The 12177-nt window shown below is 59.0% G+C and overlaps 1 long non-coding RNA gene across 1 annotated transcript in view; it reads right to left on the reverse strand.

Annotated features, from left to right (window-relative positions):
• The window catches only part of LOC139085411 (uncharacterized), a 109896-nt gene that overhangs the window by 97077 nt on the left and 642 nt on the right, over positions 1 to 12177 (reverse strand). The gene's annotated exons all lie outside the window — the stretch shown is intronic.

Here is a 12177-nt window from a genome sequence, read left to right on the forward strand (position 1 = left end):
GTGATGATGATGATGATGATGATGATGATGATGAAGTTTCTCTTCTCCCTGCCCTCGGCAAACTCTTAGCGTTTGCAGAGCACGTTCCTGTGCCTCGATGCCCCAGCACAGCACAGCATCGTACCCAGCCCCCACCACGTCCCTGGGACTCGGGTGGGGCAGATGTGCTGGTCCCCATTCCACAAGAAGGAGGGCTGAGGAAACTGGCCCCAGCCCTCTTCCCCGAGGGGTTGCCATTGGTTGCCTGTTGATTAAGACGTCTTCGAGAGGCCTGTGCGTGTTGCTAGAGAGCCACCTTTTGGACAGGTGGCGTCCATGCCTGCTCACCGAGTGTCCCCTCTCCAAGGTCTCCCCACTGAGCCACGGACACGCCCCTACCCGCTGATGGAGGGTTCTGCAGAACCAGGCAGGCACAGCCTCCGACATGTTGTAAGAGTGAGATGGAAGCTGTTAGCTTCCATTTTAATTTAACAAGCCCAATTTTATAAATAAGAGTGAATTTTCCCAGGCTATTATTTCTAATTATGCATTTACATCAATTCACATTATGCAGTTGGTGAAATGTTAATACCAAAGGCAATTTTCTGCTGACGGGTGGCATGGAGAAGAGCTTTCTTCACATTACAAGTCAATATTTTTGGAAATAATTACCCAGTTACTCACCAGAGTCTGCACTGACTAACCCAGTAGCAGCGTCTACACAGTCCCCAACTTGAGTCGCTAAGAGGGGAAATCCTCTGACAGGGAAGGAAGACAGAGGAGACCCCCGCTGGGCTGGGTGGGGACCCTGGGCAGCTCCACCTGGAGGCCCCTGCTGGCTGTGGGACAGGCTTTGCCTCGGCCCCACCGGTTCCAGGCTGTGTCCTTTGATTACGTTACTAAATTGCTCAGAACTCGGACTTTCCATCGGCAGATGGGAGTGACATGCACTCTCACAGGGTCTGCCCACGCGTCCGTGCCTTCGTGCATTTAGCAGTTCAGGAGATGTTTACGCAGATCTACTCTCTGTTGGGCACACAGTAGGGACTCAACAAATGGTGACAAGGATAATGAGGAGGAGAAGAGAGCACACTGTACACCCTGACAGAGAGGCTTGTGGGTATCTCATGGCCCTGGGTGACAGCACATCCCAGGACTGATGGAGGCCGGCAGCCACGGAGCCCTGAAGGAATGAGCCAGAAGGATCGCCCTTCAGCACAGAGACCCGAGCGCTGTTCACAGGGTGTCTTTCATAGGGCGGTGAAGGCAGGGGCCTCCGGGGCTGCAGGGGCCTTGGCCACGGCCAGCAGGAGGTGATGGAGGCCAGGATGGCATGGCGGCTGAGGAGGTGGAGAGAAGCGGACAGATCTGAGACACGTCCTAAGGGCGAAATCACAGGTGGCAGTAATGGGCCACCGGGGAGAGGGAGAGAGAGGCATCAGGGAGCCTCAGCGGGGCTGCAGGGTGGCCGGCAGCTACTGAGACAGAGAGAACGCCAGATTCACAGTGGAGCAGGCGGTGAGCAAAACGATGTGCCTCACGTGGACGCCCACGAAGACAGGACCACCTCCATCTGAAGCTAGAGAAAGGGGCCTGGGACCGAGCTGCGAAGACCCCAACACTCTGCGGCCTGGCAAAGACGGTGAGCCGACAAGGAGACAGGTGGCACAGCCAGCATGGCAGGAGGGCAGCCGAGAGACGGGGTGGCAGAAGCCGAGAGCTAATGCTTCGGGAGGAAGAGCATGTCCAACCGCGCTGAACATGCTAGAAGGTCTGGATGAGGACTAAGAACAAGGATGCCCTTGAGGACATCCAGGCACTGGGGTAGCTCATTGGGAGCTATGGCAGTGAAGGAACAGGGCGGGGCCAGGCTGAGGACGGCTGGGCAGTAAGCACGGACACAGACCTGTCCCCAAGGAGAGGACGAGAGGCACGGCGTGGCCTCTGTGGGAAGGCCGGGAATGAGACTAGCCACCCACCCTCATCAGCCGGGGACCAGCAAGCCTAGGACAAAGCAGGCAGCACAGCACCTGCGGCCTGAGCTGGCTCTCCTGTGGCTGAGCCCGGCTTCCTCACCTGTGCAAGGGAGAGGAACTCTAGACACGGCTGCTGTGCAGGTGACGAGGGCACGGGGCCTAAGGACAACAGCCACACAGCCCACCTCCCTTAGGGCCGCGCACAGACACTCCCCGAGGCCGGCACCACCCAGAGGCTCCCGGGCTCCACGCCCCAGTGCCGGCACAGGTGAGAGGTCTGAAAAAGACCCAGATGGGGGAATAACACCCTCGCCTGAACTTGAAACGGACAGCAAACTCCAGCAAGTCTGAGAACTCCACGGAGGCGTCCTCGTGGGGAGCTCAGGTCTCACAGGTGTCCCCACAGCCGGAATGAGGGGCTCCCCAACCCTATGTCAGTGTCTCCTGGGGTTCAGACAACCCGGGGGGGAGGGAGGGCCGCACCCAGAGGGTCCTGCTCGGCCAAGGCTGGGGCCAGTGACGTGGCAAACAGACCCCACAGGCCCAACCTAGCCCACAGACCCCGTAGGGTTTACTTTTGTAGTGGTACCATCATTTTAAAATTAGATTTTTCATAAAAACTGGGAATTCCAGCTTCATCTGAAACATTGGAACATCAGGCCACACAGCGCCTGCATGGAGCAGTGTCTACCCAGGCAGGGCGTGGCAGAGGGCCGCCCCAGTCCCCACCACTCCCCAGCGTCTCTGGGACCAGCCTTCACCCCTCGGCGTGTCTGCTTGGTCCCCCGGGCCTGCGAATGTCCATGCTGGGCCTCAGGCCTCTCTGCTGCAGCCTTCCTTCTGGCAGCAGGAGGGCGAGGGGGCGCAGGCACATGGGCAGGTTGGCCTCTTCTGCAGCTGGGGCAAGGCCTAAAGGACAGGTCCTTCTGACCCCCCGGAGCCTTCCCAGAGTCCCCACCCACTCTCCCAACAAGAGCAGCCAGGCAGGAGGAGGACTGGCTGAGAGGGAGGAGGCAGGCAGGGAGGCACTTCCAGGAGGGACTGCGTGCCATTTGAGAGAGAGAGAGAGAGTGGAGGAAGGACAGGAGCGGGGTCGGGGGTGGGGGGCACAGGAGGAGAGGCTAGGAGGGAGAGAAGGAGGGGGTGGAAGGGGAGGAGAGGGAGGGCGGAGCCTCTTGTTTCCTGTTTGCATGCCCATAGGAGGCTCACCAGACCTGATCACCTGGCTGTAATTGACACCCTGCCTTGGTGTGTACACACCAGCCTGCACACACACTCCACGTGCATACACACCCACACTGTCTATGCCCACACTGGGCCTATGCACACCCTTTACATACACCTATACTGTCTGCTCACACCACCTGTCACTCATTGTCCACGCAAACAAACGCTGTCTGTGCACACGCACCCCATCTGCACACGTGCGGTAGGCACACCATCTGTACACGAACATGCCGTCTGCACACACATGTGCATGCACACATAAACACTCTGCGCCTGCCCGCCACCTGTGTCCTGAGGGCACACCCCCGGGGCCCCATCCCTGGAAGAAAGGGTTGGGGTAGAAGGTTGGGGCCCTTTTGGAGAGTATGTCTGCACCAGATTGTCCTCGAGGAGAGAGGCTGCAGGATATGTGAGGGGACACACACAAATGATAGGGGTTGGTAGTGCTTGAGGATGGGGCCTGGGGTGGCCACCTCCCAGTCCCTCCCCAGGGTTAGAGACGGGGATGCAGGTGTGGGGAGAGCTGTATGCCAGACCCCTCCTACCTGGACAAAGGCCAATAGCGGGCACTGCTCCGATCCTGTGGGGTCCGTCCTCCCAAACCCCTGCCCCTGCCCGCCCCCCCGGGAGCTCCACACACCCGGCCCACCAGTACCTGTCCTCTCTGTCTAGGCTTGCCTCTCCCCTCCACCCCGCTGAGCCCTCTCGGTGCCACACACACCGCAGGCACTCTCTAAAGGCTTGCCAAGCTGGGTTGGGTCTCGGAATATCATGTCTGTAAAGTGCCATGGGGCAAGATCAAAACTTGACCAAAATTCTTGCACCCACTCTCCACCCTTGCCAGCCCCCACCTGGACAAGCAGGTGTTCCTGCCCCTTTCGAGTTCCTCCTAGAGGGTGTTCCACCCTCTGGGGAAGGCAGGGAGCTGAGCCAGAGACAGGAGGATAGGGCACAGGCTGGCGTGGCCCAATGTGACTCTCCTGACCTCTGGCCTCCTCCCAAACAGAGAGTCTCATTCAACGGCTTTTTTTTTAAAGGGAAAAATGACATTTTGAAACATTACTATGAAAAATTAATTTGAGTCTGAAGCATCAAAGACGTTTTGCAGACAAAACCAGGGTATTCTGTGGCTGGCGACTGCCCGAGCCTAAAGCCCCAGGGCCCTTGGCCCAGTGACAGGCCCAGGAGGAGCAGCGCCGGCCGCACCCACGGACACCGCTCTCCTGGGGGAAAGCGCAGCCGACCCGGAGCCAGGGCGGGAGAGCAGTCACGCACTGCGCAGCCACAGCGGCCCCGCTCCCCAGGCAGGGTGACCTTTGTCAACTTCGGACGGGAACACAAATCTGCCATCGCTGTGGATCGGTCTTGATTGGATCAAAATCCCATCGGAAAATGGGGGGGAAGGCAATAAAACCTCCAGAATTGATATTAAAGCACTGACATTTCACAAACCGTGCGGCACTGGCAGCTGCCAGGCTACCGGCAGGAGGAACTCGAGGGGCAAGTCGGGCGTCAAGGTCACCACGGTGCCCAGGAGCCTCTCCCAGGCCCTGCAGCACCAAGGGGCAGGGGCCTGGATGGCCAGGCATGCTCAGGCCAGGGCAGGAGCCCCAGCGTGATGGACCCCACCCCTTTTGGACCCTGTCTGTGTGTCTGCCCAGGGACACCCCAGCAAGGAAGACAAGATGACCTCCAGGGGCTCCCAGACCAGACGCTCTATGGCTCCAAAGTCAAAGATGATGTGACACCCGGAGCTTATGCCTGTCCCCTCCTCGTGGATGTTGTACCTACCGCAGCCCCACAGAGAGGGGCCCCACCCATGACAAAACCAGCAAAGACAGAGGTTCTCTGAAAACGGCCTGGCCTGAAACTCACCAGGAGCCCAGCAATTGCCTTGGCTTCCTGCCACCCAGCACCACTGATCACCTGCCACAGGCCGGGCAAGGTGTCCAGGCAGGTACAGGCCAGCGTTCTCTTTCTACAGGTACCCCACCTGGGCAGAGCAGGGAGGCAGGCTGAAATAAGGTGCTGCCAGGCCCCAGGCCCCCTCCACAGGCACCAGTCCCTGCCCCATATGTGTGCAGTGAGGGGGAGCCAGAGAGCCTCCCCATCCACTCCCGGACACTGGCATCGCAGACACAGACTGACGCATGCTGGCCTCAAGGGGAAGGCAAGAGGAAGCAGCTCTGTCAGAGCTCAGAGAACCCAGAGGCCACTCCAGAGGGGGCGAATCCTGCCTCTTCCCTCTCCGCCGCCGTGCCAGAGGCCGCGTCACAGATCCACGACAGCACGCTTTCCTCCGAGCCTCCCAGCACTTCTCAGCACAGAGCCCGCTGGCCACCAGCACCTCCCGGGAGCCAGCCTGTGAGAGGAAAGAAGGAAGGGCTTCCTGAAAGGAGAGCCTAACCCAGGCATGAGGCCGCTCTGGGGATGGGGACAAAACACCACGACAGCCAAATGCGGAGGGAGGAAGAGACTATAAGGAAGGCTTCCTGGAGGAAGAGTCCAGCTGGCTGGAATCAGTCCAAAGAGTGAGGTGAACAGGCAGGTGCGCAAACCCCAGGGCTGGAGCAGGGCTGGCAGGTCAGGATCACGAGCGGATGAAAGGGGACTCCAGGCAGCCTCCTGAGCCCAGCCTTGGGGCTCCCAGGTGCACCAGAGGTGAGCCTCCCACACATCTGCAGCCTCCTGAGCCCAGCCTTGGGGCTCCCAGGTACACCAGAGGTGAGCTTCCCCCACATCTGCAGCCTCCTGAGCCCAGCCTTGGGGCTCCCAGGTGCACCAGAGGTGAGCTTCCCCCACATCTGCAGGGGCCACTTCAGCCCAGGACAGTGACAGTGGATGGAGAGCCCCTGCTCTCCCCCTCCCCCTTCAAAGCCAAGCATGAGAAGCAGATCCAAGTCCAGAACCCCGTGGGCATGGAGGGGAAGCTGCCACGTGCCTGGGAGCCCGTTGTGAGCTACAGTGCCTCCAGAAACTTCTACGTGGTGGCCTAGAAAGATGTGAAAGGATGCCAAGACCCCAGGGTCCTGGAAATGGAGCCATCTGTCAGCCCCACTGGCATCTCCTGAGCAGCTCTTGCCACCCAGAAATGTAGGGGACACAGGACCATAAGCATTGACGTGAGTCCACCCCATGACAATTCACAAAGCCACCTCCTGGACATCAGCCCACTTGACCCCGCAACAGCCCTGGGAGCACTGTGCTGGCCTTGGTCCCCTGACCACATGCAGCTGACTCTTCAGAAGGCTGGTGGGTCATGGACACTGGGAGACCACCACAGATGCCCCTGGCCCCCGAAAGCATCTCCCCTGGAACCATCAAACAACGTCTCGCCACGGGAGTGGAGACAGCATGGGAACCGGCGCCTGACGCTCCGGCCAGCCCCGGGGTCAGCAGCTGGCTCCGTGTTTCCCAGTCACGCCCTCACCATCACAGGCCAGAAGGCACGTGGGAAATGGAGTTTTATCTCAAACGGATCGATCTGCTCGCATCCGCCTGGCCCAGCCTCTTAATTCTCCATAATGTCAAAGCAATCTTTGGGTAAGTATACAGTCTGTCCTCGACTAAATTAAACTAATAGATCTAGTGGGAAATAAAACCCCCAGTGTATTAACATTATTAAAAACAAAAAAATAAACTCTCTATGGGCCTGTAAGATTTACTTCGGCAAATGATTAAATAAATAACGTACACAGGCTGTAATAAAATCCATTAGGGACACTCAGCTCCACTGGTCACCTCCCCCCAATAAATCACCCCTCCCACGCACACAGGCATCCTTCATCCTGATGACACCAAGCCATGAGCTCGTGCATTAAAACATGCACCTGCTGCTAGGACTCCAGCCCAGGTACTGAGCAGTCTGCTGTAAACACTTCATCTCCAAGCCAGGCCTCCCAGGCACCCTCTGCTGTTGGCACAGCGAGCACATCCTGTTTACAGATGGGGAACTGAGGCTCCAAGAGGCCAAGGTGAGACTAGGACCTGAATCCAAGCCCATCTGGCTGCACAGCCCTGGACACCACCTTGCCCGGCTTTGTTTTGTTCTGTTTTGCCTCTGGCTTAATTTTCCATCGAGCCATGGAGAGCCCAGGCCACGAGGCAGGATCCTGCTCTGATGATGCTCGTCGGAGGCAGTGTCCGGAGCTCACGGATCCTGCCCTTCTGCTATTCCTGCCAGTGCTGGCCCAGCACCTTTGGGCGTCTCCATGGAAGGCAGAGAGAATGAGGGAGCAAGGCAGGAATTAAAATCCCAAGTTGCAGTTGGGGAAACTGAGGCTCAGGAGCTTTCTCATCCAAACACAGAGGTCCAAGGCACCTCAGGCAGGCCAAGGAACCAGGAAGGGGGGTCGAGGCCCTCTGCCCCTGGGACTCAGGCACCTCAGGGCTCACCTGAAACCCTGGCGTCTTCCAGCGCGCCGTGAGCTGCTGTTTGTCAGCGCCAGTCTCAAGTGCAAAGGGGGAGAAGAGAAGAGAGAGGTGAGGGGGAGGACTCATCCACAGGCCTCTCCTCGGAGCTGGGTCCAAATAAGGAGGGTCAGTGCCAACCGCCTCAGCCCTGCTCCCAGCTCCCAGCCCTGTCCCTCGAGGGGACGCCAGCTTCTCTGCTCCCACCTGCACCTCACGCTGCCATCAGGACAGACCTCCTCCCCGGCACCTTCCCTCGGCTCCACTCAACGACCGTCACACTGGCTCCTCTCTTTGTCCCAGCCAAGTCCCCAATCTCCTGCCTCCACACGCTCACACAGGCAGCTACTCGTTTGCGACACTGACACACTCTGACCCCATCCCGCTAGCCAGTCTAAGCTGTGCTCTGCGCTCAGGACTCGCGTTCAGGAGTCTTCCCATGTGGGACCCACCCCACACTCCCCGAAGGTCTCCCGACTTCCACTCTCTGCTTAAGCTGCTTCCCTGTTAGACTCTGAGCCCACGACCAGGGCCAGGTCCTTTTCAGCTCTGAGCCCCGCTCTGCCAGGCACAGAAGCCCTTGCCATGGCTCCAAGGCCCCACGTGCCCTAGCCCACCTGCCTGCCTGCCCATCCTCCCCCACACTGTGCGCCTCCCACCCTCCAGCCCCCACCGTCCCCACCCCTGGCCTTCACACCTGCCGCACCTTCTCCCTGAAGCACACGCCCTCTCCAGGGCCTTCACCTGGCTGAGCACTGCGGGCCCCTCCTGTGACCTGCAGGCCCCCACGCATGTCCATGTGCGGCTCCAGGCCGCGGGTTTGCATCAGTGGCTCATGATGGGGCCGTGTCTCTGTCTCCTCCTTGCGGGCGAGTCTCTGTCCCATCTTGGGCTGGAATGCAGATTCCCCGTGGGCTGGACACTGTGGTTCCCCAGCACCCAGCACATGGTAAACTTGGTGCCCACAGACATGCAAACCTGACAAACATGTGATCGAGTTCTGACGACATGTTGACCGCATAAATGCTTGAGGTGAGACAGGCTCCACAAGACGACCGAGTGATCCTTCTCACACTCTTCCTCTGCTCAAACCCTGGGCCTTGTCCCTCTCGTGGCATCTCTCCATCAATCCTGTCTCTGACAAGCAAATAAGCAGCCCCAGGCTCAGGGGACCCAGAGTGGTGACACCAACACAGCAAGGAGGGCCAGACCCTGGGGCCTGAGAGCTAGTGGTCCCCAACTGCTGCCAGCCTAGCCTAGGCTGACAGCCAGCCAGGCCTGCTTTGCCAAGTGCACACGGCAGGGATGGACGGCCTCCCTGCTGGCCCTGAGGCCTGGGGAGAGCAGAGGCCCTCGCCTGTCTCTGTGCAATGTGGGGGCTGGGCTTGAACGTGGCGGGGGAGGGCCCACGGGGACCCTCCCAGACTGCAAGCTTTTCCACACACTCCCCCATGTCTGAAGGGCACTCAGTCACTGGTTCTCCACCCCCCACCACCTCCCACCGCTGTCACCCAGGACACAGAGAGGGACACGCCTCCGCTGCCCCGCCCCACCCCAGAGCAGCTGACCTGACGTGTGCCCTTGAACGGAGGTCCTCCTGGGCTGGACTTCAGGCCCTTATCCCCTGGCACTGAGGGCAAGTGGATGACGAAATTGGCCAAAAATAAAAGGCCCCATAAATCTGATGTTTTCCTTTAAGCTGTCAGGTACACAGAGTGAGCTGGGATTATTGATAGAAAAGTTTATGGATGGCCTGCGTCTTAAAGTCAAAATACATTACCCCAAATCAATGTTGCTGTGCGTGGCACAGCGAGGACAGGAAAGGTCAGCCGAGACGAGAATATCAAAATCAAAACTCCAAAAGGCCCAGAGCAGTAAAATAAAATGTTGAAAGTGAGTTCCAGGAGAAGCGCTCACTTCGGCTGTAATCTAAGGGTGCTTTCACGAGGGGCTGGGCAGCCTTTCTGAATAGCGCTTTCTGAAGAGCCTTTGAGAGTCTAGTGAATTCGTCCACAAAACGGTGTTGACAAACGCCGCACACCCCAGCTCGCAGCCAAGTCACAGAGTGCTAAGGGTGGGTGCGTGAGAGGGCCGAGGGGCCGCGTGAGCCCCAGGCATGGCGAGGGGTGGGCCAGGTAGACCACGGCCACGTTACAGGAGGGGTCACCTCCAGGTGTCTGTACACAGCCAGCTCACAGGCATTTCAGAGCCTGCGGATGCAGAGAGGGAGGGAAAGTCCCAAAGGGTGTCTTGTCCGTCCTGCTGCTGCTGGGCACTGGGGACCCAGATGTGGCGGATCTGAAATGCTCTCACAGCAGCACAAAACCAGCTCACCCTACACAACCAACATTCCCTCCAGACAGGGCATCTTTGTGGGAGCCCAAGGGACACTGGCAGACGGTGGGACCACATGGCCGTGTCCCTTTGGGGAAGCAGCACACATGCTCCATCACAGATGCCCTCCTCAGAGGGCACACACGCGAGACCATGTCCCACCATGACGCAGCAGCAGGACCAGCTTCCCTGCAGGAGCGACCCGATGGGCAGGGCAGGTCCAGGCGGGGGTCGCAGCCTGGCCTCTCACTGAGCCTCCTGCCATCCGGGTGGGTGGCAGAAGTCGCGGTGCTGCACCACGGAAAGCTCCGCAGAGCAGAAGCCAGGCGCCCCTCCCGACACGCTCCCAGCTCCCACACTCCCCAGCCCGAAGCCTGGGTCAGGCCCCTGGGAGTCAGAGCCGCAGCGAAGGAAGGTGCAGCTGTGGGCCTCGAGGTCTGCGGGACAGGACAGAAGAGCAGACAGGCCTTCCCCACGCAGGGCAGCGGCACGCCCCCAGCCACGGGGAAGAAGCCAGGGTGCCAGCTCAGCCTCCCGGGCCGTGGCAGCCAAGCCTTGCCTGCCACGCCAACTCCAGGCCCAAGGAGCAGAGTCTCCCCTGGAGGAGGGACAATCAGGGTGTTTGGTTAAGAACTCTGACTCCAGAGTGAGACAGACCTGGGCTGAAGCCTCACGTAGTCACTTCCTAGCTTTGTGACCCCAGGCTAGTTCCTCAAGCTCTCTGAGCTTCAGCCCACTCATCTCTAAACTGGGGTGCAACAACAGTGTCTACCCCACAGCACAGTTACGGGGTTCGATGAGCTCATTCATTCACTCCACAAATCTTTATTGAGCTCCTACTGTAAGCCAGACTCTGCTCCAGGTGCCAGAGACACACCAGCGAACAAAGCAGTCAAGGAGACCCACCCAAGCAGTCCACAGACCACAAACAAGACACGCAATAAATAAAGATACTGTACCACATGTTGGAAGGAAAGGAGAAAAGGGGGAGCAGGGGCAGGGCCAGGAATGCTGGGGGAATGCAGAGTGCAGTGTTAAAACGGGGATCCCAGTGGGCCTCGTTGAGAAGGCGACTTCTCAACAAAAATCAGAAGAACGTGAAGGAGTTAGTGGGGGAGGAGCATCCCAGTCAGATGACACAGCTGGTGCAAAGGCCCTGGGGTGGGAGCACACCCGGTGTGTTGCATTGTAGGAAGGAGGCCAGTCCGGCTAGAGGAGTATGATCAGCAAAAGGAGAGAAACACTGGATGAGAACAGGGCGGGGTGGAGGGACAACGTGGACAGTTTGACCTTGCCAGCCATTACAAGGCCACTGGTATTTATCCTGAGTGAAAAGGGAGCCACTGCAGGGTTTTGAGCAGAGGAAGAGTGTGAGAAGGCTCACTCGGTTGTCATGTGGAAAATTAACGCATACAAAGTGTGTAGTCTGTGCCGGGACGTGAAAAGCACGTGGGAAAGTACAGCCACTGTTCTTGGAAATAGCAACACCAACTCATGCACCAGGCAGGAAGCACCTCACTGCCCACAGTGGGAGGGGTCAGCAGAGCCACTCGCCCAAAGGTAGCCGAGGTGGACCTCTCCCCAGCTGCAGAGACTCTCGCCGTGCATCCCTGAGTGCTCCTCACGTCCACAGCAGGGCAGGGGACGGTGCCTCTCCAGGCAGGCCCCCACACAGCCTGCTAGCTCCTGCCATCCGAACCCCGCTCAGAATCTGTCCCCAGGAGAATCCGCTTTCCTGGAATCCCGCCCAGATCCTGGCTCTGCAGAGCGCAGCGCAAGTCTGCCCCCTCCCTTCCGAAGCCCAGGACAGCAGTGGGCACGCGGGGTCTTACACCCCGCTGTCCAGGGCAGTTTCTAAAGGACAGTGGCATTTCTCAGAGAAAGCTCCTGGTCTGGGGGTTGAAACAACAGAAGACAACTGGCAACTGCTCCGGTGGGCCCAGGGGAGAAACTGAAGGAAGAGGACGAAGGCCCGAGACATTCCTGCCTTTCTTCCTGGCCAGAGACTTTGACAACCAGGATTCAACAGATGAGCAATAGTGGGCTGAGGAGGTGGGAATGACCCCTGGACCACAGAGGAGGACACTGAAACCCCACCCCCAGGAAAGGCAAAGGGCCCAGTCCAGGACCTGGCCCGTCAGGACAAAGCTTAGGAAGGGCCTGGCTTCCTCCCTCGGAGGCTGGGGCTGCTGGCCAGTATTTGCCCTCCCTGCTTCCTTCTCCTCAGCTCACGCCAACCCTCTGCTGGATT

This window comes from Equus przewalskii, chromosome 9 (genome assembly GCF_037783145.1).
Source record: "Equus przewalskii isolate Varuska chromosome 9, EquPr2, whole genome shotgun sequence".
Taxonomy (NCBI): Eukaryota; Metazoa; Chordata; class Mammalia; order Perissodactyla; family Equidae; genus Equus; species Equus przewalskii.